The 26137-nt window shown below is 38.4% G+C and overlaps 1 protein-coding gene across 14 annotated transcripts in view; it reads right to left on the reverse strand.

Annotated features, from left to right (window-relative positions):
* The window catches only part of SULF2 (sulfatase 2), a 167872-nt gene that overhangs the window by 107938 nt on the left and 33797 nt on the right, over positions 1–26137 (reverse strand). For 4 of the 14 annotated variants that reach the window (XM_084537682.1, XM_084537683.1, XM_084537693.1 and 1 more), the window contains one exon: positions 6422–6488. The gene's annotated coding sequence lies outside the window, so the exon portion shown is untranslated. Of the gene's footprint in view, positions 1–6421; positions 6489–7136; positions 7243–9742; positions 9762–14026; positions 14088–17654; positions 17941–19562; positions 19628–26137 lie in introns of those variants that run through there. The other 10 variants (XM_084537690.1, XM_084537696.1, XM_084537697.1 and 7 more) reach the window with 6 other exon arrangements.

A 26137-nucleotide genomic window follows, 5' to 3' on the forward strand; every position in this document is an offset into this window, starting at 1 on the left:
GCATGGAACTAAGAACCAGGACCAAGTTTGGAATTTGTATTATTGATATGACTATACCTTGTAATGATTGCTCTCAAATATATCAATAATCACAACTATTATCTAACAAATATACACCCTACTGAACAATTAAATTGTACACTACAGTTGCTGATGCGGTTTCACTTGTACAAGTGTCACAGAATGTAATTTGCCAGTCATCTTCATTAACTGATCCTTTTCCTTTAATCACAGTATTGTTTGGTAATGTATGGGACTGCTAAACTGACAAAAAGAGAATGAAAAGCAGCACTTACAGAGGCTTGCAAAGCATCTATCATCATTCAACTTCCAAGTGCCTCCTAATGAATCTTTGAAATAGTACACATCTTTAACTAGTCTCCAGTGAATGATATCCTTATATGCTATCCCCAGAACTCATCTAAAATGCTCCATAAATTTGTCGGCATGGAGCCAACATCACATTTCTTTAACCTGCTTCCTCTCTCTCTGATCAGAACAGAGGCTCTGATTTCCTGTTGTTTCTAAAAGCCACAAAGGTGAAAGGGTGAGAGAAACAGGGGGTGATGGAAAAGAACTTGGGGTCCTTTAACTACACCTACATACCTCCCTCTGGAACTTGGAAGTAAACTTTAAAGGCCTCAGTTGCTGATGCATCCTTTCTGTAAGCAAAAAAGCTAGTGAGGCTGCTGTCAAGACATGCTTCTGTGCTTCCAGACAGCTGTCACATGTAGAGGACAAAAAGTTGCTCGTGCAGCACTACACTCAAACCATATGCTACGGTAGGAACCTCAGGTCCCCATCACTCTTCTCACAGCCTGGTCTGCAGTAGTCTTCAAAAGCAAACAAAACAAAACAAACAAACCCCCTAAACCCCAAGCAGTAACAGAAAAGCCCTCCACCACAAAAAGCATATTTAACTGTAAATGATTACATCAGCGTTTAATTATTAATGGCTCCTGTTGAATGTCTGAGAAATTGCTGAAAGGAAGCTACTGCACTGTTGGTAGCTTGGATGAAATTGCAACAGCCACTGTTTTCTGAATGTTTAACTGAGCATCCCCAAAGCACTGCACACTGTAAAATGCAAACAGGGCAAGAGATATGCTTATGAAAAATATCTTGTAAAATGCTATAACTATGCAAAGTCACCTAGATAAATCAATCCCACAAATTCATAAGCTACTCAGAAAAGGTCTATCTTAATTGTGTTGTGCCTTCATTCCCCTTCTTTGAAATGGTGGTCATACTGATACTGATACCCAGTTTGAAGTTACTCTAATAGTAACGAAGTATTTAGATAGTACATTGATAGTCACCATAAAAGAACCAAAGCAGTTAATAATTCTTCATTCAGGTTCACTATTGTATAGCTCTTGATAAGCCAGACATCAGGGCAGTTAAAAAAAAAAAAAAAAAAAAAAGGTAAAAAGGTACTGCAGTTACCTGCTGCAGTAAGCTCCATCTGTCCCACATGCTGAATGAGGGAAAACAAAGTAAACCTTTATGACTTGGTCACATACTGTGATAATAGACCTGCACAAGCGACCAAGGTAGACCACTTGCATGCTCAACTTTAGAAGCATAAAATTAACGACAAAAGGTGTGTCTAAGGACTTACATAAAGCAGAACCTCAGCTGTTAGAACAGTTCATTAACAGTCAGTCCAAATTCAAAATCGCAACTTAAAGACATTTGTATCTCTTCACTATCAATCAGCTGTCACTCCCCACACTTTTCAGCTTATTTTCCAGGGACACAGATCTTTCCAGTGAATGCAGACCACATTGTGGCCTTTGAGGACCATATGCTCTGCTGTAACAGAGTCAACGAGCATACCTGAGTATAATGAAATTGAATCTGAGCATGCAAAAGCAGCATATTTCTCAATGAGTAACTCCTCCTAGCAAGATCATTGGCTGTAGAGAAGTCAAGGATTGAAGCCAAATACACTACACTGCTTCCCATTAAAACTCCCTGTAAAAAGGGAGATGAAGCCAGACTCCTACGGCAGTGGAGGAAGTAATCGCAATAAAGATATAGTTCCTCTGAAAGCCACACACAATAGCAAGGTCAGCAAAGTGGTGTCTCTGTGATTTAGAATTAAGCTTATAATAGCTTTCTCTCCAGTAGCTCACATGTGAGCAGCTAAGCAATTTTTTCTTCCTTTCTTGCTGCATCATACTAGGAGAAGTAGTATGTACATAAACCAAAGAAAATGATTAACAACATTTCATATAAGCAAAACGCAAAAACAAACTAAAAATCTGCCTAAGTCTTTGTTGCATTTCTTTAACTTCCAGAAGATTGAGCAGAACTTCTATGTTACTGCCAAAAGCCTGAGTTGTAGCAAAGCGAAATCCTACGTGCTCCAAATTCCTCAGACTGGAGCAGCTATAAAGGAATTTGCAGTCTCTACGACTAGCAGCTGCTGGTGTTGTAAATAATTTTATTTTAATTAGAGAACTTCTGCAGTGTTTCTCATTATCCATATTCTTAAGTACAAGCAGGCTCAGAGGCTGTGTATTTACTTCTTTGGCCTACAAGATAACAATTCAAGCTACCTAAAATACTCACAGTAAAACATACAAGTTTTGAGACAAAGTTAACTCATCTTTATTCAACTTCTTGCAGTGGAATATTTTTATTATTATTATTAAATAGAAGAGCAAGAGAGTTGCTCAATTTTTATGACAATATGACAGGGCTTGTTAGAAAATGAAAATGTACAAAAAACATAGACCCAAATCCAATCACCAAAACACCCTGCAACTGTTTACACTGACTACTAGATAAGAGATTGCATTTTGTACTGAAGCACCAGAACATGAGAATATGTATATGGTTTTTTTTTTTTTTTTTTTTTTTTTTTTGTCAGAGCAATGCTTTTCAAAACTGCTTCATTAGGCATTCCAGAAATTCTCAGTGTCACTCAAAACATTGAAGCTATCACACTCTCATGACAGGTAATCTTATTAACTGCATCTTTACATTTCCAAGGATTAAACTGTCAATGACAGTTGACGATGCAATGAGTCTATACGGTACCAAGATGTATTCAGGTTCATACACAAACGTACAAAGTTTGATAATGGCCCATCACAGAACTGCCTGCAAGGTGAATCCTAAGTGAGGAAAGGGCAATGATTTGAAGCTGAAGAAACAAGTGAACATTAAGCTGGAATGAACCACTCCTACAAAGTGACTCCTACAGGACCCTCAAGGGCCAACCTTTAAAAAAAATCTGTACCTTGTGCCACTTGAGCTGCAGTATGTGACAATACCCATGCCAAGCATCCTGAGAACAATTAGCTGTCTGCACCACATCCTTCTGTGGGCACTTGAGTTATTCCCAGCAGCGCCCCAGATTTCATGTCTTTGAAAGAACTGCTGTGCTCCCTGGAGGTCACCTAGTCCAAGCCCTTGTTCAATGTTCTGCCAGCTTCTAAGTCACACTGGGCTGCTCAGGACTTTGAAACTCCTCAAAGATGGAACTTCCACAACCAGTCTGGGCAACCTGTTTTAATGTTTGATCAATTTGTCAAATGCGAGCTTTTAGTTGTTTGAGCAATTTGTTCTGAATCATCCATATCACTTCCAGAATTTGGGAAAGCAGGCAGACGCCAAAGCCCCACAAAAGACAGTGAGGACTAGTGTTCAGAATTGATTTCATGGGATTGAGGGATGTTCTCAGGCTACAAAAGGAGATTAAAGGAAGACTACAAAGGAAGGAGAAAGAACATTGGAAGACATCTCCATCCTCATTTAGATATTCATGTTTTCACCTCTTACCAAGTTAAGTGGTTTGCTCTGAATTCAGGATGACATTAAGGAAAAGTCAAATCACTTTTTTAACATAAATAAACGCTCCCAAGTAATACTCAGGCACTCCCCATAAATGCAAAACAAATTTATCCTGAATAACTGAAGTCAGAATCTAGCAAATAGTTCATTACATTAACAGTCAGTGGCTTAAAGAAGAAAGTCTGTGTCATTGTCATTCCCAGACTCTTACCCCTGCATACAAATAAACTCCAATTTGAAACAGATTTGTCAGATGTTCATATACAACATTTATCAAATGTTCATTTTTCCTTGCTGTTGACTTTCAGGGAAAGAGCATCATATTCGTCAACCCATTAATATATCACACATTTTGTAATATATGAAAATATTTAAGTATTGCATGCATATGTCTGTTATTTAAGAATAAAACACAGAATATGTACTCTAATTTCAATGGGTATTTTTAAGTCTTTTGGGAACATCTTGACCATACTGGCCAAGCACGTATCTTTTGAGTTACTTTTGTAACATGAATTCATAAGAGTAACATACAAAGAAGTGTGGTTAGTATCTTGTCAAATAATTTTAGTGTCATTCTATTGCGAATTAAATGTATGAATATGAATATACAGTTTTTTATTCTATAGATGTGGCATGTAGCCATTTTTGCTAAATAAATTTTGCTATTTCATAAGAAATTGTTTTTGAATCAGATTCTTTATAAACTGACAGAGAAGACACTTGGCAATAATATAATGAGGACGCATTGCTAGCACCCCCCATTCAGTTGAGATAAAGCTGTAAAATTCTGAAACTGACACCGAACACAAGTAAACCGTTACCTTTTAAATCAAGTCACTTCTCAGTTACACCCTGAACTGAACACTGTATGAAACTTACTGTGCAAAAACTCCTCTGTACAAGGGATAAAGCCACATATAATGGCAACAATGGAAGAATACACTCTTACATTCCCCAAAGTACAAATTCCCTGATATTAGTAAGTGGCTACATTTCAATCTGAGTGTATTTTGTCATTTATTGACACATGCTAAGATGAAAGGAAACAACAAAAAAATAATCACTGGAATAATGTTGTGAGTACAGACAAAACTGTGGGTTCATTGGAAAGAAGGGAGGAAAAAAACAACAACATACCGATTAGTTCATTTAGTTGTTTGTTATTAAGAAAGCTTCCTTTCCCCCTTCTACAACAGCTTCCAATCCCTGCACACTTCCAGAAAGGAAGAAATGGCTGGTCCTATCTTCAGGCTAGCAGTGGTACAACTGCCAAGAGAGTTAGTTCCACCCACTGCTGGGCATTCATTTCCACCTCCTTATGTGCATGCACCCTGTACCGTATTTTTTTAATATTGCTTTACATTGGAAAGTAGCAGACTCCTGTTAGACCTGTCATTACAAAGTATCAGGCTGGTGGAAAGAGAGGGCAAAGGCAGAAACAGAAAACACGCCAAACACTTTTAGGGTATTGAGAAAGAACTGGGAAGGGAAAATGCAAGACAGAATTTGAGCAGTACAGAATAGGGGGGTTATGAACAGTTTGTCTAAACAAAAATTTCAGAGGTAATTAGCAAAAAGAGCAGCACAGATGTTTGCTTCCCTGCTCCAATAAAAGGTAAATGAACTGATCATTAAATAGGGCATGCTTTAAAAATACCAATCCAGCCAAGAGCTCAGCTATAGTATAAATTACACCAATCTATCCTCTGTTTTTATTAGGAAGAACAGCATTTAGGGCCATTATACTGAAAAAAATGTTACTCACAATAGTCATTCGTGCAACATCTTTCTATGAGTCAGACATCTAACAGCAAGGCTAACTTTCAGAATGAGGTACACAGGAGTAAAAGCATCACTCCAGCACAAAGAGTGAAAATTAGGGAAGGAAAGCTGGACTATATTTCAGTTCCACGGCACTGGTTGTAGGTACTGCCAGACCCTCAGGGCCCTGGTTTCAGATTTGGTCCACAAGTCTTGAAAGAACATGTAAAACATTCACTATGCCACATACATAGGACAGATTTTCTTCAATGTAAGGGAAATATGACATGGTTAGGAGGTTGTAGCAGATTTTAAGATCTTAGAATGCTGGAACTACAAACCTGAGGGTTTCATACAGTTCAGGGAGTGTATTTTAGTACTACCTGCTTGAGAAGCCACAATATCAATGAACTATATTCAGAATTTTAAACCCCTCCTGCCTGTACCCTATCATCCATTGGCAGAAACCAATACATCTTAAGTTTCATGAAACCACACCAATTTACAACAATGCTTTTTTTTTTTTTTTTTTTTTGAGTCCTTTACAGAAAGTGCTGCTTTTCCAAAAGACCAGCTATCAAAATAAACAAACAACAAAGCAACAAATAAAAATACCTTGACATGTTTTCAAGTATCAGGAAATTACTTGCTTTCCATTACTTTACAAAAGAAACAAGAAAAAAAAAAATTGCATACCAAAAGGAAACTAAGCTCTATTCCTCAGGCAAAACTTGTCATCAGTAAATAAACTTTGAACATATTTACAAATCTCTTCACAGAAGAGATGAATTGAGTGAATTAAGTGCTACAGAGACTAGGGAATTAATGTAGTAAAAGAGGGTTATATACTCACCAGGTCAGCAACTGGTCTTCTATAGGGGAACAGGGAGGTGAGTAATCAGGCTCTCCAGTATCAGCAGCTGTAAAATATTACCATGAACTAATTGGTAACTGATTCAGTAGGGTGCACAATTTTGCTTGTATTTACACATATAACTAGGAGTATCCACTCATTAAAAAAAAACAAAACAAAACAAAAAAAAAACACACACAAAACAAGATTACAAAAATCAGACTTCTCAGAATTCAACAACAAAAGGCGACTACCTTCATTTGAGGTTTCCTCCAAAGAGGCAACACAACAGTATTGGTATATCCCCCCTTCTATGGTACTGATTTATTCAGCCCATGAAAAATTGTAGCCATTAAGCCACTAAGAGCACTTTGTACACCTGCAGGAAGGGTTTCCATGCAACCATTAACTAGCTATGGTTAAATCCTGATGTGACAGACACGTTTGGACAACGCACCAGGCAAAGATCAGAGCACCATTGCTAAAGAAACCACACCATTTTGCAAAATAATACAAAATGCAACCTATTTCCTGTTAAGGAATAGTTTTTAGGAAAGGCTATTTTCCTAAACCTTTAACAACTCAGGAATTCTTTACTGCTTGAAAGCACCAATTTCCATTTCCCCCAAGCATACAGTACAAGCTAGTTCTGACACACTTTCTGCATCAAATCACCCCACTACTATTAAACCAGCACTGTTTGGCCACTGCTCACTTTCAAGGTCTTCTACCACAGATGTCAGGAATTCCGGAGAGAATCCAAATCTTGCTGGATTTGTTTTCACTAGTACAAGCTGAGCGACAAATGGCCTTCACCAGGACAGTGTGCAATCTCTCTTTTGGGCACACGCAGGTTTGCAGGCTGTGACTCAGGCACATGCCAACAGCACACATCTTTAAATCAAGAAGTCTGTTCCCAGCACATTGTTTATTCCCAATGACTCTTGTATTAGAATCACCTGCAGACCTGGTATTGAGGTAGAGTTTTCAGTATCTACAGAAACAGACAAAACCACAGAGTTTCTGCTGATACCAGTTGAACTGCTGCATGCATAAACTTGAGGAAGGCAGAGCTAAACCCCACCAGGGCACTGCAGCATCAACACTGGCAGTGCAGCAAATAGATCTGCAAGCACACACACTGCAGTTGTAGAAAAATTAGGCTGAGAATTTGCTAAGTGCTGAAGACTCAAATCTGCAGACAGGAAAGCAGAGCTATAAGCAGTCAGCACAAAAGAAAAATCCTGGATCATTAAAAAACTGTTCAGAGAAGCAACTGTGATACCTTCTGTGCATCTGTTTGGGTTTAGCTTTTCAGTCTAAATCAAGTCACAATAAGAACAGGTCACTCATTTTAAGAGGAAGATTTAAACATTTCGAACGAGTGTTAAGAAAAGTTATAAATTTTACTATTCTGCTAGTGTTATTAGATTGCATGCTAGAAGCAACAGCTTAATGTCTGACAAAATATAAGCCTTCTGTCCCTTCAGGCAGTATAAAAATTGCCATCGTGTTAAGAAACCAAGTGTAATACAAAATTAGTTTACCATGATACAAATCCTGGCTATTCACTTATCTTGAAGTTTGCATCAAACTTAGAATTCTTTTGGTTAAAGTCCTAAAGTAGAACTTTTTTATTTAATTTGAGCATTTTTCATTCCATATGAGCATTCTTTCAAAAAAAAAAAAAAAAAAAAGGTAATTATACATGAATCACATTTTCACTCTGGTGTCTTTTACAGCAGACATGAAATTCAAGCAGATTTTTCTTCCTGAAGAATAGGTGTGACTCCAGACAGTCAACAGAATTATTTAACTACTTTCTCATAGGAAGCAATACCTTATAGTTGAATACATTATGCATTTAGTAGGGAGCATCGAGATGACTTTCAGAAAGAGCACTGAAAGCTTTTACCATGAACAATGGACATATTTCTGGACTTCATGGTCTTAAGGGTCTTTTCCAACCTAAATAATTATCTGATTTTCAGATACATATTGCATTACTTTATGGAAAATTACAGAAGTTCCCTTTTAAACTCCTGGCTACTGCAGATCTGTTAATATATTATAAAAATACATTGGAAACAAGCCACAGTAACCTCTTCACACTTCAGGCAGTTCACGGATCCTATTTCACGGCTCATTCAAAAGGAAGATTAGAGGGACTTTTTCAATTTCATATATTAAATGGTTTAATTCACAAGGGATTTGTGTCAACATAAGGATCCAAAAATAGCATGCTTCCTGTATAAACTGTATTTTGTCATCCTAATTAAGCCACATTGCACCTGCACAGTCACCCACTGACATTGCTCCTCTGTGTTTCAGAGCATAAACCCTACAAGCAGGGAACTACTCAGCCTAGCTCTTTAAGCTCAAGTCCTGTTTTCCAATAAAATAATAAATACACAATTAATTCACTGTCATCTATGATAATACATCCACTGAGAACAAACAACCAAACAAAACACTAACTTTCAGAGAAACTGGATTTTAACCCAAAGAATTTACAGTTGTTTTCTTTCAGTAAGGACACAAACTAATGTCTGGCATGAATCCTGAAAGAAAGCAACACCAAGGATTCTAGTACATAATAACAAACGCTTCAGGGGGGGAAAAAAACATATTTATATTGAATTTTGTTGAGCTTTGCTGCAATTTGTATTATCTTAATGACAAATACCTGCAGACCCTAAATAAGTAAGACCTCTGACACCCATTTCACCTCACAAACGCAGTACTTTCTAGAGCTTATGACCTTAGCATTATACAGACCCATCTGTTAGTTCGTGTGTTTTGACAAGATCACAAACTGAACCAGCATAACTGAGAGCCACCATTATTAAATAACATCACAGGTAACTTTCCTCAGCAATCAAAGGAAGATGAAACAGTTTACAGGGAAATTCCAGATTTCACTTTACTCTTGGTTTCATTATGTGTACTTCTAGCTTTTTATAAGTAATATAGCAAACTTGACCTAGCTGTATTCCTTGCAGTAATAGAAAAATATGTAATACATTCATTAGCCAATAAATTCTATTTACAATTTCTGACCAATAATGTTTTCCACTGTCCAGCTGTAGTGAATCATTGCAGGGGGCAAACCCAAGTCATTACATTACTTCAACTTTTACCCTCTGATCTGAATAAGGAAGCAATAGGCTGCCCCTGAATTGTCCCAAGAGAAAAAGCAAAGAGCAAAGCTGTGCATGCTGTAACTCACCAATCCATGGTCAGCAAACGTGTGACGGACTTTGTAGCACCATGTGCACTTCACAACAGCAAAAATGGCTTAGGAAGAGACAAGTGACATACCTACTTCATTGGCACAACATGCTATGTCTGATTCCGTTGGTAGGTTTAGATGGCAGTGCAATGATACACTAGCTCCAGTAACAAGCACACTAACATTTTGCAAGACACAATTAACAAGCCTTCAATCTGACCAGGGCTAATTAATCCAGCAAGCAAACTTCTCACAGCTGATGACTGCTCCCAATTTTCTTGTCAGAGGCAGTGGTATTGGGGGCAGGACTGAGCTGGGATTTCTGAAGAGTTGCTGAGAACTGTGTCTGAAGCCAGTGTCTTTGCAACACTGACCTACAGAATACCCAACAGTCAGTTGTTCTGTTGTACTGAAAGCACTGTAGGAGAGCAAACTACCTCCAGCTGAGCAGCCTTTGACCTGCTAAACCAGCAGCAACAAAAATGCACAAAGGGTAATCTTGACTTATATCTTTGTTTCAAATCACCACCTGTACAATGCAACCTTAACCTTTTCAGTTCTAAGCATACACCAGGAAAAACAGGACTTCTTGTGAAGTAATACAGTGCTATTCGACAGGAATGGTGGACAGCATGCTGCACCGTCAATTCTGGTACTTTTCAACTGCACAGGGTTGTATTCAGAACAATCCCCTTGTAGTGTAGCAAGCGTTAATGGCAATGCTCTCTAAAACAAAGCTTTAAGCACTTCAGGGTAGAGCGTACTGAAAGTCCTAAGAGAATGTTTCATTTTTAGCAGTGATTCTGGCAAACAGTACTCCTTGAAAACATATTCTCCATTGACTTGCATATTATGATTGCTTTTTGAAACACTGAAAAATGACCAGTTTTAGAAATGTATTAAAAACACAAAACAAAAACACACACGATGTAGATAACAGTATTTTTAAGCATAAACAGTAGGATAAACTGCATTTCCATTGTCTTGTGCCCTATGCTGCCCAAACGTTTACATTTCTCAGAGCAGGAAGCAGCTCACGATCAGCATTTGTTTCCATGGAGGAAAATGGTGCCCAAGAAAAAGGGGCAGGGGGGAGGCAGGGGGTTCCCACTGCTAACATGACTTGGTGTTTCCTCAACCAAGAAAGCTCACTTTGCATTCACCTCCACCTTCTAGCATCACACATTGCTGCTGAGAGCTACCTTCCAGCTGCCTAAATAGCAGAGCCTGACTATAGGTTCCAGTTTCTATCCACAGATGAGAAAACATTTACATGCATAAAGTGATCAACTCACTTCCATGCAATTAAACTTACCTAAATTAAAAACAAAAAGGAACAACAGTGACAAAAAACAGAGCACTTGTCACATAGATAAACTGAGTGACAGTGAAAATCTTTTGATAAGACTGTTGTGTTCAGGCCCAAAGAGTCGTGGTAAATGGAGCCAAGTCCAGTTGGGGGCCAGTCACTAGTGGCATTCCCCAGGGCTCGGTGCTGGGGCCGGTCCTCTTTAATATCTTCATCAATGATCTGGACGAGGGCATCGAGTGCACCCTCAGTAAGTTCGCAGATGACACCAAGTTAGGTGCATGTGTCGATCTGCTTGAGGGTAGGAAGGCTCTGCAGGAGGATCTGGATAGGCTGCACCGATGGGCTGAGGTCAAATGCATGAAGTTCAACAAGGCCAAGTGCCGGGTCCTGCACCTGGGGCACAATAACCCCAAGCAGAGCTACAGGCTGGGAGAGGAATGGTTGGAGAGCTGCCAGGCAGAGAAGGACCTGGGAGTGATGGTGGATAGTCGGCTAAATATGAGCCAGCAGTGTGCTCAGGTGGCCAAGAAGGCCAACGGCATCCTGGCTTGTATCACGAACAGTGTGACCAGCAGGGCTAGGGAGGTGATCGTCCCCCTGTACTCGGCTCTGGTGAGGCCGCACCTCAAGTACTGTGTTCAGTTTTGGGCCCCTCGCTACAAGAAGGACATCGAGGTGCTTGAGCGGGTGCAGAGAAGGGCGACGAAGCTGGTGAGGGGCCTGGAGAACAAGTCCTACGAGGAGCGGCTGAGGGAGCTGGGCTTGTTCAGCCTGGAGAAGAGGAGGCTCAGGGGCGACCTTATCGCTCTCTATAGGTACCTTAAAGGAGGCTGTAGAGAGGTGGGGGTTGGCCTGTTCTCCCACATGCCTGGGGAGAGGACGAGGGGGAATGGGCTTAAGTTGCGCCAGGGGAGTTTTAGGTTGGATGTTAGGAAGAACTTCTTTACTGAAAGGGTTGTTAGACACTGGAACAGGCTGCCCAGGGAAGTGGTGGAGTCACCATCCCTGGAAGTCTTTAAAAGACGTTTAGATGTAGAGCTTAGGGATATGGTTTAGTGGGGACTGCTAGCGTTAGGTCAGAGGTTGGACTTGATGATCTTGAGGTCTCTTCCAACCTAGAAATTCTGTGATTCCGTGTTTTTAAACATTAACTTACAGTAGTCTGCCTACATCTTAAAACAAGCAAGATTTACTTTTGCAGTAGGTAACATTGTTAATTGTGAAATGGAAGTGAACTGTTTTCTGTGCATTATTTCAGGATTATTAACTCAGGAAAAGTAAATAAACTGCATTAAAGTGGAAGTTTTACACCTTGACAGTGAAAATAATGAAAACCAGTTCAGTAATTTGCTAAAAGCACACTTGCATTGAAATCATATTATAATTGTAGTAAATTATAATTGAAGTTCAAATGTAAACACCTAATGGGTGATGATGGGGTAATACCTGAAGTGAATTACCACCTCTCCCACACCTTGACATAGAACTAACTATGCTTGTTACACAAAGTAATCTCTTTTCTAGTCATAAGCAAGGAAGCCCTGGCTATCACTTACTGATTTTAAGATTTACTGTGCTTCAGAAAGCCTAATAGTTTTTGCCTAGATCCAGGTAGCATTCCAAGTTACTGTATACTTTGCAAATAGGGTCAAGCACATAGTAAATCATAACGCTATAACTCTGGATTCCAAATTTCATATCCCCAAATTTCAGATCCAAAAGGTAAATGCAAAACTGTCCAGCAGAAAATCATCAAGTAGCAAAGGTCAGCTTTCATCCCTTACAAGATGACATTTTGGAAATAGAGAATGGAAGATGGTAAGGAAAAAACCCTTTCAAAAATATGATAAAACCAGGAACATTTATTTACAGTTTCTCGTAGATTCTCACAAACTCGTTGTGCTGTATTTTCAAGGGGCACCTTTCATCTTCCTTTTCCCCAGGACATTCTCAAGGCTATATCATTAGCTTTTCTTCTGATGCTGAAGGACTAAAATACTTCAGAGAATCAAGAATCTCACTCAGAATGATGCTGTTTGTGGTTTTCTCAGCACAGAGCTGTGGTATTGTTTCAGAATTGAAAGCATGGGTGTGAGCAGATGGATGTTGTTGTGAACTGGCAAGGTTAAGCTAATGTCCTGCTTCTTGAAGATCAGATGGCACTAATTGCAAAGTCCGATAATCCCTGAAAATTTTCCTTGAATTACTTCTAAAAGGGAAAACAAAATAGCTTATCTGGGTGCTATATTATATTCACAAAGAGAATATGTGAGCTTTGCCACTGTTTTCACAGGTTTTATTACACATGGATCATTCAACTGAGAGGTCAAAAGCTTATTGTTTTTACTGTGGAGATCTGGAGCAGGACAACCAGCACAGAATCATCATGAAATGTCTGAAAGGGTAATGGTACACCAAACCAGCTGGCTTTGAGTTTTTTCTTTCTTTTCCCATCATGTCTATTCTTAAGTTATGTATGTAGTTGATATCCTGAATGAAGGATAAGCATGTCTTGCAAAGTTCTTCCTAGATCCAAGGATCTTCCCCTATAATAGATATTATTTCCAAACTTTTCAGTATAGAAACCTAAAGATATGGACATGATATGTGAATTACAGTATTTAGAACTCCTCATAAGAAGTATATTAAGCCCTAAGGCTTGAAAGTCTAGATTTCCTTAACTGTAGGCCTTATGAGAGGTATTAACAAAAATGAAGAGGTATACAGACTCCACACCAGGAGAAATATTCACCTAAGGAATGAGGAACAAAGTATTTTACGTGGAATTTCAAAATTAATACAAATTATCAAATCCATGGCCAAACACTATGAGGAATAAAATGCACAACATGTATGTATCCTTCAATTCTGCCACATATATTGAAGAAAAGATTTCAGAAATGACAAAACATAAAAATGGCTGCTCTTCTTCTTTCTGATGTTTTATTTCCAAGTAAGATCGTCTGGTCATTCCTGCATCTGAGACGTCTTTGATGAAAGGAAATATTGTACATGATACACGGAGGCTAAGGTTGTTTGTATCACACATCACTGGTCTTACCTACAGAAGCTGCAGCTAGTCTGGAACACAGTGGAAAAAGATGGTCTTCTCAGATTAACAGCTGTTCCAAAGAAAGGAAAAAAAATGTAGCTACAAAAATTGTACAAAATCTGTTTTATAGAAGCCAAGGAGACTAAATCATTCCAGCAGCAAACAAGAACATTTTGTAATGGTAATACAGAATTCAATAGAAAAAAAGTTTTATCAAGTACCTTTTCTTAACTACATTTCAGTTTGTATTTAAATTCCAGAAGTTAAACAGTTAACATCTTATTACAAACTGTTTAATTTTTTAAAACTGAGGCTTCCTGTGATCTTATTCTTCAACGATGTTCTTTTTTTCACATATCAGGTATGTTCTGAAGACTGTAACTATTAACAGTCAAAGAGCATTAATGTAATTAAGTTCAGTTCTAAACCTTCTCTTGCTTCATGAGTCTTCAGAGAGATACTTTCTTCTGCATCTTTGAATACATAAAAAGGTGCTTTTGTATTAAAGTGAAATTCTCCAGCTAAGTTTTTAGGCTCTGCTTCCAAAAGTTATAGAAGACATCACACACCATGATGAGAGCTCATCCTTTAAACTCATCAGAGCTAATATCAATTCGTCCACTGAAAAAGGAATTCTGATAAGAAAGCTGAATAACAACACATTTAATAATGGAGACTAAGGACACTGCTGCACATAACTTCTATTATTCAAAATACTTGATTGCAAGAGGTCAATAAATGTGTGTAAAGCGTTCTGAGTAGCTACTCCACCACTCTGCATGCCAAAACACAGACTATTTTTTGCCGTTCCTATCCTACCACTCTAAGTAGCTATCTTCAGGCACGTGGTAGGGGAGAACCTCTACCATAATCTTCTTTTTAAGACATCACAGCTAGACTTGTAATAGGAGACTTTAAATACTAAGCCTTCAAAAAGTCATCGCAAGAAAAAGTTATCATCTATGTGGTTAACTGAAATTAAGCAGAGTTCCCCATTTTAACCTATTGTGCACCTCTCCCAATGGTCACCCGTAACCAGAAAAAGATGCTCTCCCATACATCTCTTTCTTAACTTTGAGACAAAGCTTTGAACATTTACTTTTAATCCCTCCTCTGAGGAAAAGCTAGGCAGTGTAGAACAAGCATCCACTTTTTCCTAACTTCAAGGACAATCACCATAGGATTCCCAAATATATTTCACTAAAACATCTTTCGCTATTAGTTTAAACATTCTCTCATGAGTACTCATCTGTGAAGTTTTTTCCATCACAGATAAAATTTGTACTTATAAATAGCCTTTAAGAACATCACACCATTAAAAGCAGAAGGTCTACTTTCATTAAACTTTTGTCATGAGAATAGCTATAATCTCTTTTTTTTCCTCCAGTGCCACAGTTACCATTCATGTTTACATAAATGATGCAAAGACATCTTAAATAATCAATTTTAAATGCACTCTATTGTTGAACTGTCATTAAGATACCTAATTTACCTCTGCTGCAACTACCTACCTACCTCTACTGTAACTCTCTTATCAAGGCGCTCATCTATCTACAGTGTGACTGGAAAAGCAGTTATGAAGAAAACTTTATGAAGTCAGCCCATTAAAAACATGGATCCCAATATACACTAGCAGGTAAGTATTTAGCAGAACAGCTTTACAGAACGGGAGCACATTTCTATGATATTCAAGAATACCATCTCTGAGAAATCTTCTCAGGCACTTTTTATGTCTGGTGTTTTTCTGGCTAATTTTTACTTACCGTTCAGTTCTTCATGATTTCATTCTAAATGTTATTCCCAGTTCCACTTAATGAGGCAAAGACATAAAATGATGACAAAATTGAAAATGTAAATTAGAATGCTAAGATTGTTTACTATGCTTCATGAATATTTTGTCTACAAGCAGACAAAATCACAAGTTTTGTTTCTTCTTCTCTAGATAATAAGTCTCAGTCCCAGAGTGCAGCATCAATAACATCCAAAATATTTAAGTGTTCTGCAAACTGTAATAAAATCAACTATAGATTGATACTGATATTTAGTCCAAAATCAAATTGGGACTAAATAACATTAGGAATCCAATATTAAGAAGTGTGAAGAAGTACTTATTATTATTAGCTCTTTTCTTTAGGTGTCTAAGCTAAGGTACTGAATTCAGTGTAAAGGAAATGGAATAAAAGTGAGTTTCTGCAGAAGGTGATTCAGGACATCTAATTTAGGAGCCAAATTTAAGTAGAGGAAAAACTATCATTACAGTCTAGATACCTAATTTAGCTGATGCAACTTCTATTAAAAGAACATTCTTTGTAGCTTTGTGCGGTCTGTTTTCAATACCTAATAAATTGCAAAGGCTGTTATTAACTCTTATTGTTTCCCTTCTTTCACCTCAGTGTTAGACTGTTTGACTCCCTCATCCTTATATTTTACTGTAATTATTTATCCCCATAGTCATTGTTAGAGCATAAAGTTACTGAGCAGTGCAGGTTGTTGTCACATTTAAAAGCACACCTCTTTGATGGTGCGAGCATCTGGATATTTGCAGTTGTTTATTTCTGACAGCTTGTTAAAATGCCGAAGCAGAATATTGCTTGAGAATTCTCCCTCACCAGTTCCTGTCAGCTACTGACAGATCTACATTTTATTGACTTCACAGCACTTGCGGGAGCAGCAGAGCGTCTAATGTCCTTTTGGAAAGAATGTGGAAGCCTTTTGCTAAGGTTTAAGTCTATCATATGCTTTATTCTCCTGGTTATGTCTCATGGGCAGTAAGCATGTACCATTTGTGCAGAAATGATTAAAGCAGAAAAGAAGTTACCTGAAACATTTACTAGTGAGCAAAGCCATGAACCTTTCATGTACACTGCTAAGCAGTTTAGACACATGGATGGTTTCATCAAGTATAAACCGCAACAAGTCTCTTGCCTACGGTGATCATAACTCCTTATATAATTCAGCTGGGCTTTGTGTTATTTAAAAGGAGGAAGCTGCCTTGCAGTGCAGTTCCAGACACCCTATTAACCAACATGGCTAAACGAACCAGTAAGGGTGTCTTAAAGGGTACAAAACACTGTCAGTCTCTCTACGACAATGTCTTCCTGACCAAGGGCCAGCGACTGCTCTGTTTTCCTGTACTCCGCGCTCCCCAAGTGCCACATACATATATTCTTATCAGCAATGATGAGCAAAGCCACAGATCATTTTCAGGAGAGGCAGATCCAGCCTTGACCTCAGGTCTGTGACAAGCACATCAAGAAACAGGAACAGCAGATTAACAGAACAGTTTGGAAAACAGCCTGATTTGTCAACACTCTGAACACGCGCAAGGAACATCACAAAGCAAATTTCCTGAAGTTGGAGCCTGACTGGCCAACAATGCCCCGCAGCAGTTATAGGTTAGTGTAATTGTTCAGCTAAGGCTTATACTGCCAGTTTGGTCAAGAAGCAATACTGGAACTGAGCATACTGGCAAGCTTTATATCACCAAGCGCAAAAAGTTAGGAATGTAACTTCTCAGACAGACTGCAAGTTTTTGGATTCTTATTGTCTATTTTGCATTGGCAGTTGAAAGCAAATAAATAAATCTAAATAATTAATTAAAAAAAAAAAAAAGGCTAAGAGAACTCACAGTTCTTACCCTCTGGCTATCCAGCTATTAGAAGAGGAACATTTTACTCAGTGGTCCTCAGACACCCAGGACATGTGGTACGGGAGGGCAGGACAAGGAGTACCCTTCATTTAAAAGGCTTCTTCCCATCGACTAGTGTTAAGTCCTCTTGTGCTACTTCAGAAATATTGAGGAGCATAGTGCTGATTCATCTCCCAGGAAGGACGTACACCAACATGGCTGAACAGACGTGTCAGCAAGCAGAGAATGGATCTGAACCTCTATTTCCAGATGGACAAAGGAGTGTACAGCAGTCCTGAAAAATGGTAATAAGCGAAACTTCTACTAAACATGGGAAGAAAGTGGGAAGGAGATTTTTTTTTTTTTAATATGTATTTAAATGTATGCAAGTGTAAGTGTATATATATGCATATCCCCCCCCCAGAAGTTATCTTTGCTTACAGACACACACATACACATACACACATATGCACACACCATACCAGGACTGGCTGGGTCAGAGCTGACTCTCCCCATGCTGTGCTCTGCACTGGAGCACACCAGTGTTTGGTCTATGGCTGAGCAGCACTGGCACTGTATCAAGGCTCCCTCCAGCCCCACAGTGCCAACAGGCTGCAGTGGGCAAGAGCTGGGGAGTGGACACCCCCAGGACAGCCAACCTAAACTGTGCACAGGGCCAGCCCACACCATACAGTGTCACCCAGCAATAAAAGCTGGGAAAAGGGGAAGGAAAAAGGAGGCTCCTGTTATGAAAGCCTCTGACCTCCTGCAGAACTGCTGTGCCTGTTGAGGTACACAGTCAAACATTGCTCATTGATGAGAAATAGAGAATAAACATTTTCTCTTTTTGCTTCCTCATGGCCCTTCCTTGTTTTCTTTTCCTTCTTTTCATTTTAATTAAATTATCCTTATCTCAACCCAGGAACCTTTTTCTTTCCCAGCATACTTTCTTCCCCCACACTCCCTTTGGGAAGGGGGAGTGATAACAGGGTTGGGGAGGAGTTCAGCTATCCATCAGGGTTAAACCACCACATACACACATGCTAAAAATAAAGCCAGGCATTTGTTTTTTGCATCCTTTCTCTTTTCCTGAAGTTCAGAAAAATGGTTGCTATTGCAGACTAAGATTCTTGTATATTTTACTGACCACAGATCATTGTTATCTTTGTGAAAGAGATTTACCTTGCCCTTGAGTAATCACAGGAAATTGAAATTCAAGCACGCTGCTAGAATTCTCTATTTGCTCAGCAATATTTTCTGTTTCTCCATTTTGACAGCCTACTCTAACGTGAACCTCAAGAAATGTTGCTTTGAATTATAAATGCCATTTCTGTAGCTCTAACAGCACCAAATGGCTGTCCTTCCAATCAACCCGCAGATTAGTCTGAGATCAGACAAATTTAATTAGAATGTATGAATTTTGCTCACTCCAACTTTCACCTTCAGTCATGTTAAATACACTAAAATATTTTGTTAAATAAAAATGCACACAAAAGAGACTAAATAAAAACAAATGCAACACTCTCCTACAGCCTTTGCTAGCATTCCATTATCTGCTTTTTCCATGACCTTCAGAGTGCCAGTGAAGAGAAGGGAAGAGTATTACAGATTGCAAGGTCCACAGAACTGTTCCTTACATGGCCGTTCGTGATGTCAAATATGCTGTTTGCTAAGGGTGGTTAATTTAGATCACTCCTGTTAAAGTTACATCATGTATACAACCCTTTAGTGCTACTGCAGGTTAGTGCTAAAATAGTCCAACTTCAAAATCATTCCAAGTCACAGGACTATACTGTCTTCTAGTCGGTTTGAAGAACAGCCCTTCCTACTTTATGGAAGAAAAGTTACAAAGGTTACTTCTAATTTTTGCAGCATCACCAGAAATTGACAGTTAGTCAGGCACCTCAGGTATCCTACCTCTCCTTGTATATGACACCGCAGTTAAAAGCTCTGTCTGGTCAAAATACTGTAGCCCAGATTACCTAAAAGAAGAAATAACCTTATTTTAATTATCTTTTTACTGGAAATCCATCTAACACTAGAAAGCTGGGATTCATCTAGCACTGAGAAACACATTGTCCTTCACATTTTTACAGTTCTGAAAATTAAGACTTCATGAAACAAGAGGCTACACCTGAACCAAGCAGATAAAACCCAAGCTTCAATGAAATATCATGAAATTCGCAGAATGGTCAACATTTCCACATTCTCCATTCTGAAGACAAATACGACAATGGAAGCAGTCCAGGCGAACTATCGGTATCCACGTTCTCCCCAACGGAAACAGAGTCCTATTGTATTTGTCAACAGGTTCAATTTTTCCTTTTTCTTCTTTTAAAAGGTATCCTTGAGTTCACATTAAAAACAAACAAAACGCTCATAACAGAGTTTTATACATATAAAACTATACATATCCCCAGTCAAAAGTATAATCTATGGAATTTGAGAAATAAATTTAATATATACAGCTAAGATTTAAGAAAATATGAAAAATTAATCAGCCAGCAACTCAACTGCTGTCGTTGATTGCCCCAGAACTCCTCAGTACAGCATACTAATTCCAAAGACACATTCTATGCAGTACACTAGAAATTGTTTATGCGGATCACATTTATGATCAAGAAAAAAGATGCTACAAACTTTTATAACTTGGATACTGTTTGATTAAATATTCTCACCACAGTAATGCGTGAAGGACTAGGGAACTCAAACTTGGTTTCCTTAGTAGAACTCTCAATCATTTTTATTTGTTTGTACCATTGGAGATTCTCTGGCAAGTAAGCAAACACCTCCCGCAACTGGTTGAGAATTCCAAGGTTACTGTCTTTCACAGCAGGCTTGGCTGAAAGATGCGATTAAATTCACACTTCCCTTCATATCTTCTGTGATTAGTTTGCATGGAGATAAGTTAGAGATACAGCAAATACTTATTTGTGTCGCCACAAATGAAAAACACTTTCAGAGTTGAAAACCAGTTCTGAATTACTGTCTGTACAACTTTCATTTGTTATTTATGCATCTCAGTAACTGTCTGTACCTTAGAATTTCATCACAGGATGTTTATGTTCACACGGTTACAAGTCACAGCAGTAGTATTATACATATATAACAAAGATCAAGGACAAGAGAATGAGCACATGAACACTTCTCTTCCTTTCAAGCCAGGCTGTATTCACAGCAACATAATGAAGACACAACTGGAAAAAATTGATAAATTGCAGGTCTTGTGTTCATGCTTCATTCTTCACTTAGACACATGGTCCACCTGGACAACTAATAACATCTTTAACCCTGCAGCCTCAAAGTTCTACTACAACTTCTTTCGTAAGCTGTTAAAGTAACAAAGTAGTTACATATGGATTTGGCTGTTGTATCCAAACACAATCTCCCTTCATTCATGAATGGCCCACTCCGAAAGGTGGATCTTCTTCAACCCTGGCCCCAGCTCCACCTAAACTACCTCAACCAGAGGTAACTACAACCAGACTAAGCTGTATCACACCCGATTACAAGCTGTGCTTGCAGTAATTATTAAATATAAAGACTGACAAAAAATTGCCAACAGCAAATTGATCAGCTGAAGCTTTTCCCTTGTGCCCTTCCCTGAACCGGTTACCAGTTTCCAAAAATATGTAATATACAGTTACTGCTGCTGCCTCTGTCCCTCTTGTAAAATTCTTTTGGAATTAGGTTACAGAAATTACTGTTAAATTAGAATTGTGTCTCCATAACCTCTCCAATGTTTGATACTGGTAAAATATGGAAACGTGTTGCTGTACAATCTTCTAATTAAGGAAAGATACTTCACAGGGGGTTTCATGCATGCCAACAACAGAAAAAAAAAACAAAAAACTTAAGATTACTTAGTTTCTGGATAAAATAATCCAATTCCCTTTCATTTATCCTGATACAAAGTCCCAGGTACTCTTCTTGAGATCTAAACAGCTATACTAACAAGCACTGAAGTCAACACTGCCTTGACAAAACCCTTATTTCCATAGCTCAGGTATATTGCACCACCACAGCACTGCAGAATTTGTCCCAAGAGCTAGAGAGCTCTCTGTGCACAGTCCAGAATAGGCGCTGTGCAACTTCACTGGAGACAAAGCAAGCACGACTGTGCATACACAGAACATACTCTCCATTGCTCTGTACAATCTGATTGTTTTCTATACATGTTTACTAAAATGAAAATCTTTTTTTTTTTTCATTTATAAAAAGAAGTTTTATTTCTTTTCGTTTATAAAAAAAAGTTCTGGAAACAAAAATTCTTCACTGCATTCTGTTGAGAAAGGGAGAGATCAGGCCTAATTTCAGACAATACTGACACTTGTGTATTTTGATTAAAAACACATACGAAACACGCTTTCATTGAGAAACCAATAAAGCTACCAGTTATTTTTCACTTGCTACAGCGTATTATTTTTTTTCTACATTGTCGTTTTATTGAAAGTGTTTTGAGCTGGAACCTGCACTGAAACCAACTGAAACTTCCATGCAAGACCGGGCTTTGCTGTGTCTTTACAACACCATTCACACCTATTGCATTTTGGCTATTTCAAGAAATCTAGTTTAGCCATACCAATTAAAAATTGTGTCTGGTTCAACAAATGAGACTCATATTTGAAAACAGTTCATTTAAAACAAACAAACCATCAGTATATTTCAGGCTGAGTGGGACACAGTAGGATGTTGCTATTGACTCCTGTGAGAGGAAATACTCTGATCTTTCCCGTTCCTTTAGCAAGTAAACTGGATTTTTTTTTAATGCATCTATTGTAAGAAAAATGTCTGAATAATTTTTAAACACCTTTGATAAAGGTTTGCCAGTCCAATATTTAGGAAATGAGAAGGGAAATCAGACTCATATACTCTGATTTGCTTTTCTGCTTTCAAAGTATTTCACTTTACCATGTATGTTAATGAGCATGAGATGTTTATTTTATTTTTATCCCAGTATCCTCCCAGCACTTAGAGAAAAAGCATTATGTGTTATTAAGGAGCTCTTCACAAGGTTATTGACGTGACGCAAGCATCATCTCAGAATTACACAAGTGACATAAAACTGGTGTATTTCTTTTCCTTCACAATTTACTGGTGTGAGTTTCAACCACCTTCAGCTTCGGAATTTCGGATGTGTGTACAGCAGAACTGGGGTAGCCAGCATTTAGTACTTCAGGATATGCACACACAGAGTGTTCAGTTCTACCAGGCCCTATGCATACATAGTTTAATCCACCCGTATGTATGGATGGACCTATAAAGTATGTCTTCAGCTGCTGTTTGTTGCTGACAAACCTTTCGAAGTGTTAGTACAGGATACCTCACAAGTACCTGACTGTGAGTGTAAGGTTTCTCACGAGTGCATCATTTCTCATCCCTGTCTCAGAAGTAGGTTTTGCCAAATGCAGGGGGCTACACGCTGCTCTTGTCAGACAGTATCTTACCTGGGCTAGGAGCCATACAACATGGAAGTGAAAGTGTTTGCTGCAACACAGACATTTGCCCTTCCTGAAATAGGGGCTGTTTTCTGTGTTAGTAAATGTGATGCCATGGGTTCATTAAACGATACCAGTCATTTTCTGCTTCCTATCTCTATCAATTGAAAATCCCTCTCTTTCGACCACAAGAGCATTCTTGTGAGCTTTCTTACTCACCAGAGACAAATACTTTCTGTCATTTCATGGTAGCAGTTAAACTTTGACTATTTAGACACTGGGTTGGAACCAGATGATCTTCAAGGTCCTTCCAATGCAGACAACTCTTTGATTCTGTAACATGAGGTACCTACTCTTGTTCCCAATAGGTATTCTCCCATGCACTTAACTGGGAGCAAGTCTGGGCCTCAAGGTTTGTGGAATTAATAGGGAACTACTGTGAAATCAGCCCTGATATGAGAGTATTTTCACAGATGGAGCAATTTTTAATTGGTAATGTTTTCAGGTTCTGTCTTCTCACTGCTTTATTTCCCACTCCGTATCCTTTCTGTATGTTATGACATGCGCCATCATTCACAAAAGTTGTTTTTCCCCTTTTCTTTGTCTCCTGTATTATCACCTAGAATTATGCAACCTTGTATGACAAAATAAAGACCACTCATGAATGAGACACCATCCAGTTCTCATATCTTACATGCTACCTACAGGCAAAGCAAAACATCTTTGCAAGCTTAGAGTCATTCTGATGGAGTGCAATTGTATAAATTGCCATTATACTCACTATATAACGGAAAGGAATAGAGTATTTACTATAAATCTTTGTTACAAGCCAGAAATCCCAATTACTTTTGGGCTAGCGACCCTCTCAGATTTAAACTCTTTTATATTTTGCAATCATACAATGTACGTGCTGGGTAGAGTTGAGCCAGGAAAAAAAACAAAACAAAAAAACAACCCCACACCTTTAAAAGCCTGAAAGAGAAGAACAAAACACAGGCATTCAAAGAGACCAAGCTACAGTACAGAGCAGGGAACAACAGAATGTCTACTCAAGCAAAGCAATCAAGAATAGCTCTTGCACATCTAATAATGCAGAACAATCTTGCTAGACTAATTTTAGTGATCAACCTTTTTTAATTGCCAAAAATCATACACAAAGCCCAACTTCTGTATTTCATAAATACAATTTCACTAATTTAAGCAGGCTACGAACAGAGATCTATGTATATATGTTTATCACTCAATCCCAATCATTTTGAATACTGTGTATGAAGTTACCAATATCCATAGCAAACACCTACTAGGAGAGGTTAATGTACTGCAAGCACAAAACGACAAAGTTAAACACATCTACAGGACAAAAAAAAAATATTTCCTGCTTTTAAGCTGTTACTATGGTAAGTCAAGTTATTTAAAAATATGTATATACATACATACACACAGCTTGCATCTGACTGATCTGTACCTATTTGAAAGCCTTGAAACCATTTACTCGTACCAATATCTGCATGTACATTACATCCATGATACACACCACAAATTTTATTTATTCATTAATTATAGTGAAAAGCTGTAGCTAAAACAGCCTTAACCTTCAGGTTGCCATTGCAGAACACTTGGAGGATAGCTGGTCAGAAATCTCATCATCCTCCCATAGTGCAGGCACAAACAGTAAAGTGCCTAGTTTCAAAACATGTTTTTCCAGACTATGGTCTGCATTATCTGTGCTAGACTGATTGTATATAAAGCACTTGCAGGTGCAAGAGAAGCAAACGTTTATGAAGAGACTTTTGATTGGCTCAATAATATGATTAAGGAGCAAATTATTAGTTCACATCTGTAGCATAATGTTTGTCCCTAATTACTTCTGTGTTACTGTTAAACTCATCTAGATTTTACTGTTAAACTCATCTAGATTTCTAGAATTATATTTAGTAATAAAATATAGCAACTGTGCCCTACACCTGACAAACTTCCTGCTGTTATGAAGTGCCACAGCAGATGAGTCAGGAGGTGCGTACTTTAGAGTTGCATCCTACTTAACATTCTGCTGTTGTTTCTTTATGTCATATACTATCTGATTCTCAAGCTGGAGGAAAGCTCAGCTCCTTGCTCATGCCTGCTCTTAGTTCTGACAACTCCCTCTAGTTTTTCCTCTGAGGCATGAAATGTGCGCACGTGTACATCCTCTCATGTATTTCAGAAGAAATATCCTATTCCCATCTCTGCTATCTTCCTTTAGCTTCACGCACTCACCCCTTCTTTTTCTCTTTTCAATCCCTGATCACAAATGCATGGCTGCCAGCCACCCTTCTTTCAGCACTGCATCTGGGGAGAGCCAACGTGTCAGGCCCACAAAATGAACTAATTCCCCGTTCTCTCTGATTACAAACAACTCCCATTCTCTTGAGTTGACAAATTAGGATCTTTTCTTCCCATGGTTACCGTCTCTGCAAACTGCTGACAACTCAGTGAGAGGCCAACTAAATAAATCATTTAAAAAGAAAGAGCTGCGTAAGCTGTAAGTGACCTGAAACAGCTGCTAAATTTTTAAATGCCCATACCCTCCCCTCAAAGCAATATTCTGTAGAGGTGAGCAGTGCCTTTCCAAACCTGCTGGGCTATCAGAAAGCAGGGTTCAGAAGGAAGCATGGGAAGTGGGAATCAGTAGGGAGAATTCAGTTTTCTTGAAGGACTGTAACAGTGCCATTAATTTCCTTGAAGTGTAAATGCCAGTTCTGCTTGTCTTTTAATTACATGCTTTTTGTACTGATTTTGATATAAACATATATTATGGAGCATGGTATTGTGAAAATCCTTTTAAAGGAAAAAAAAAATCTTTAGGGGATAGAATTTCATCATTATTCTGTGGATGTTAGCAAACATTTACAAACTGTTTTCCTCCCAGCCTTCTCAACTTAGTAATTGTGGTTACAAGGTGAGCAGACATTTATTTTCCAGAATAGACGAACATTGAGAGGTATTTTGCGACAAACAGCAGCGTTCTGTATAGGTTACTATTGCAAAGTTTCAGTTTAGAAAGGAACCTACATA

Source organism: Aythya ferina (assembly GCF_964211825.1).
Source record: "Aythya ferina genome assembly, chromosome: 16".
Taxonomy (NCBI): domain Eukaryota; kingdom Metazoa; phylum Chordata; class Aves; order Anseriformes; family Anatidae; genus Aythya; species Aythya ferina.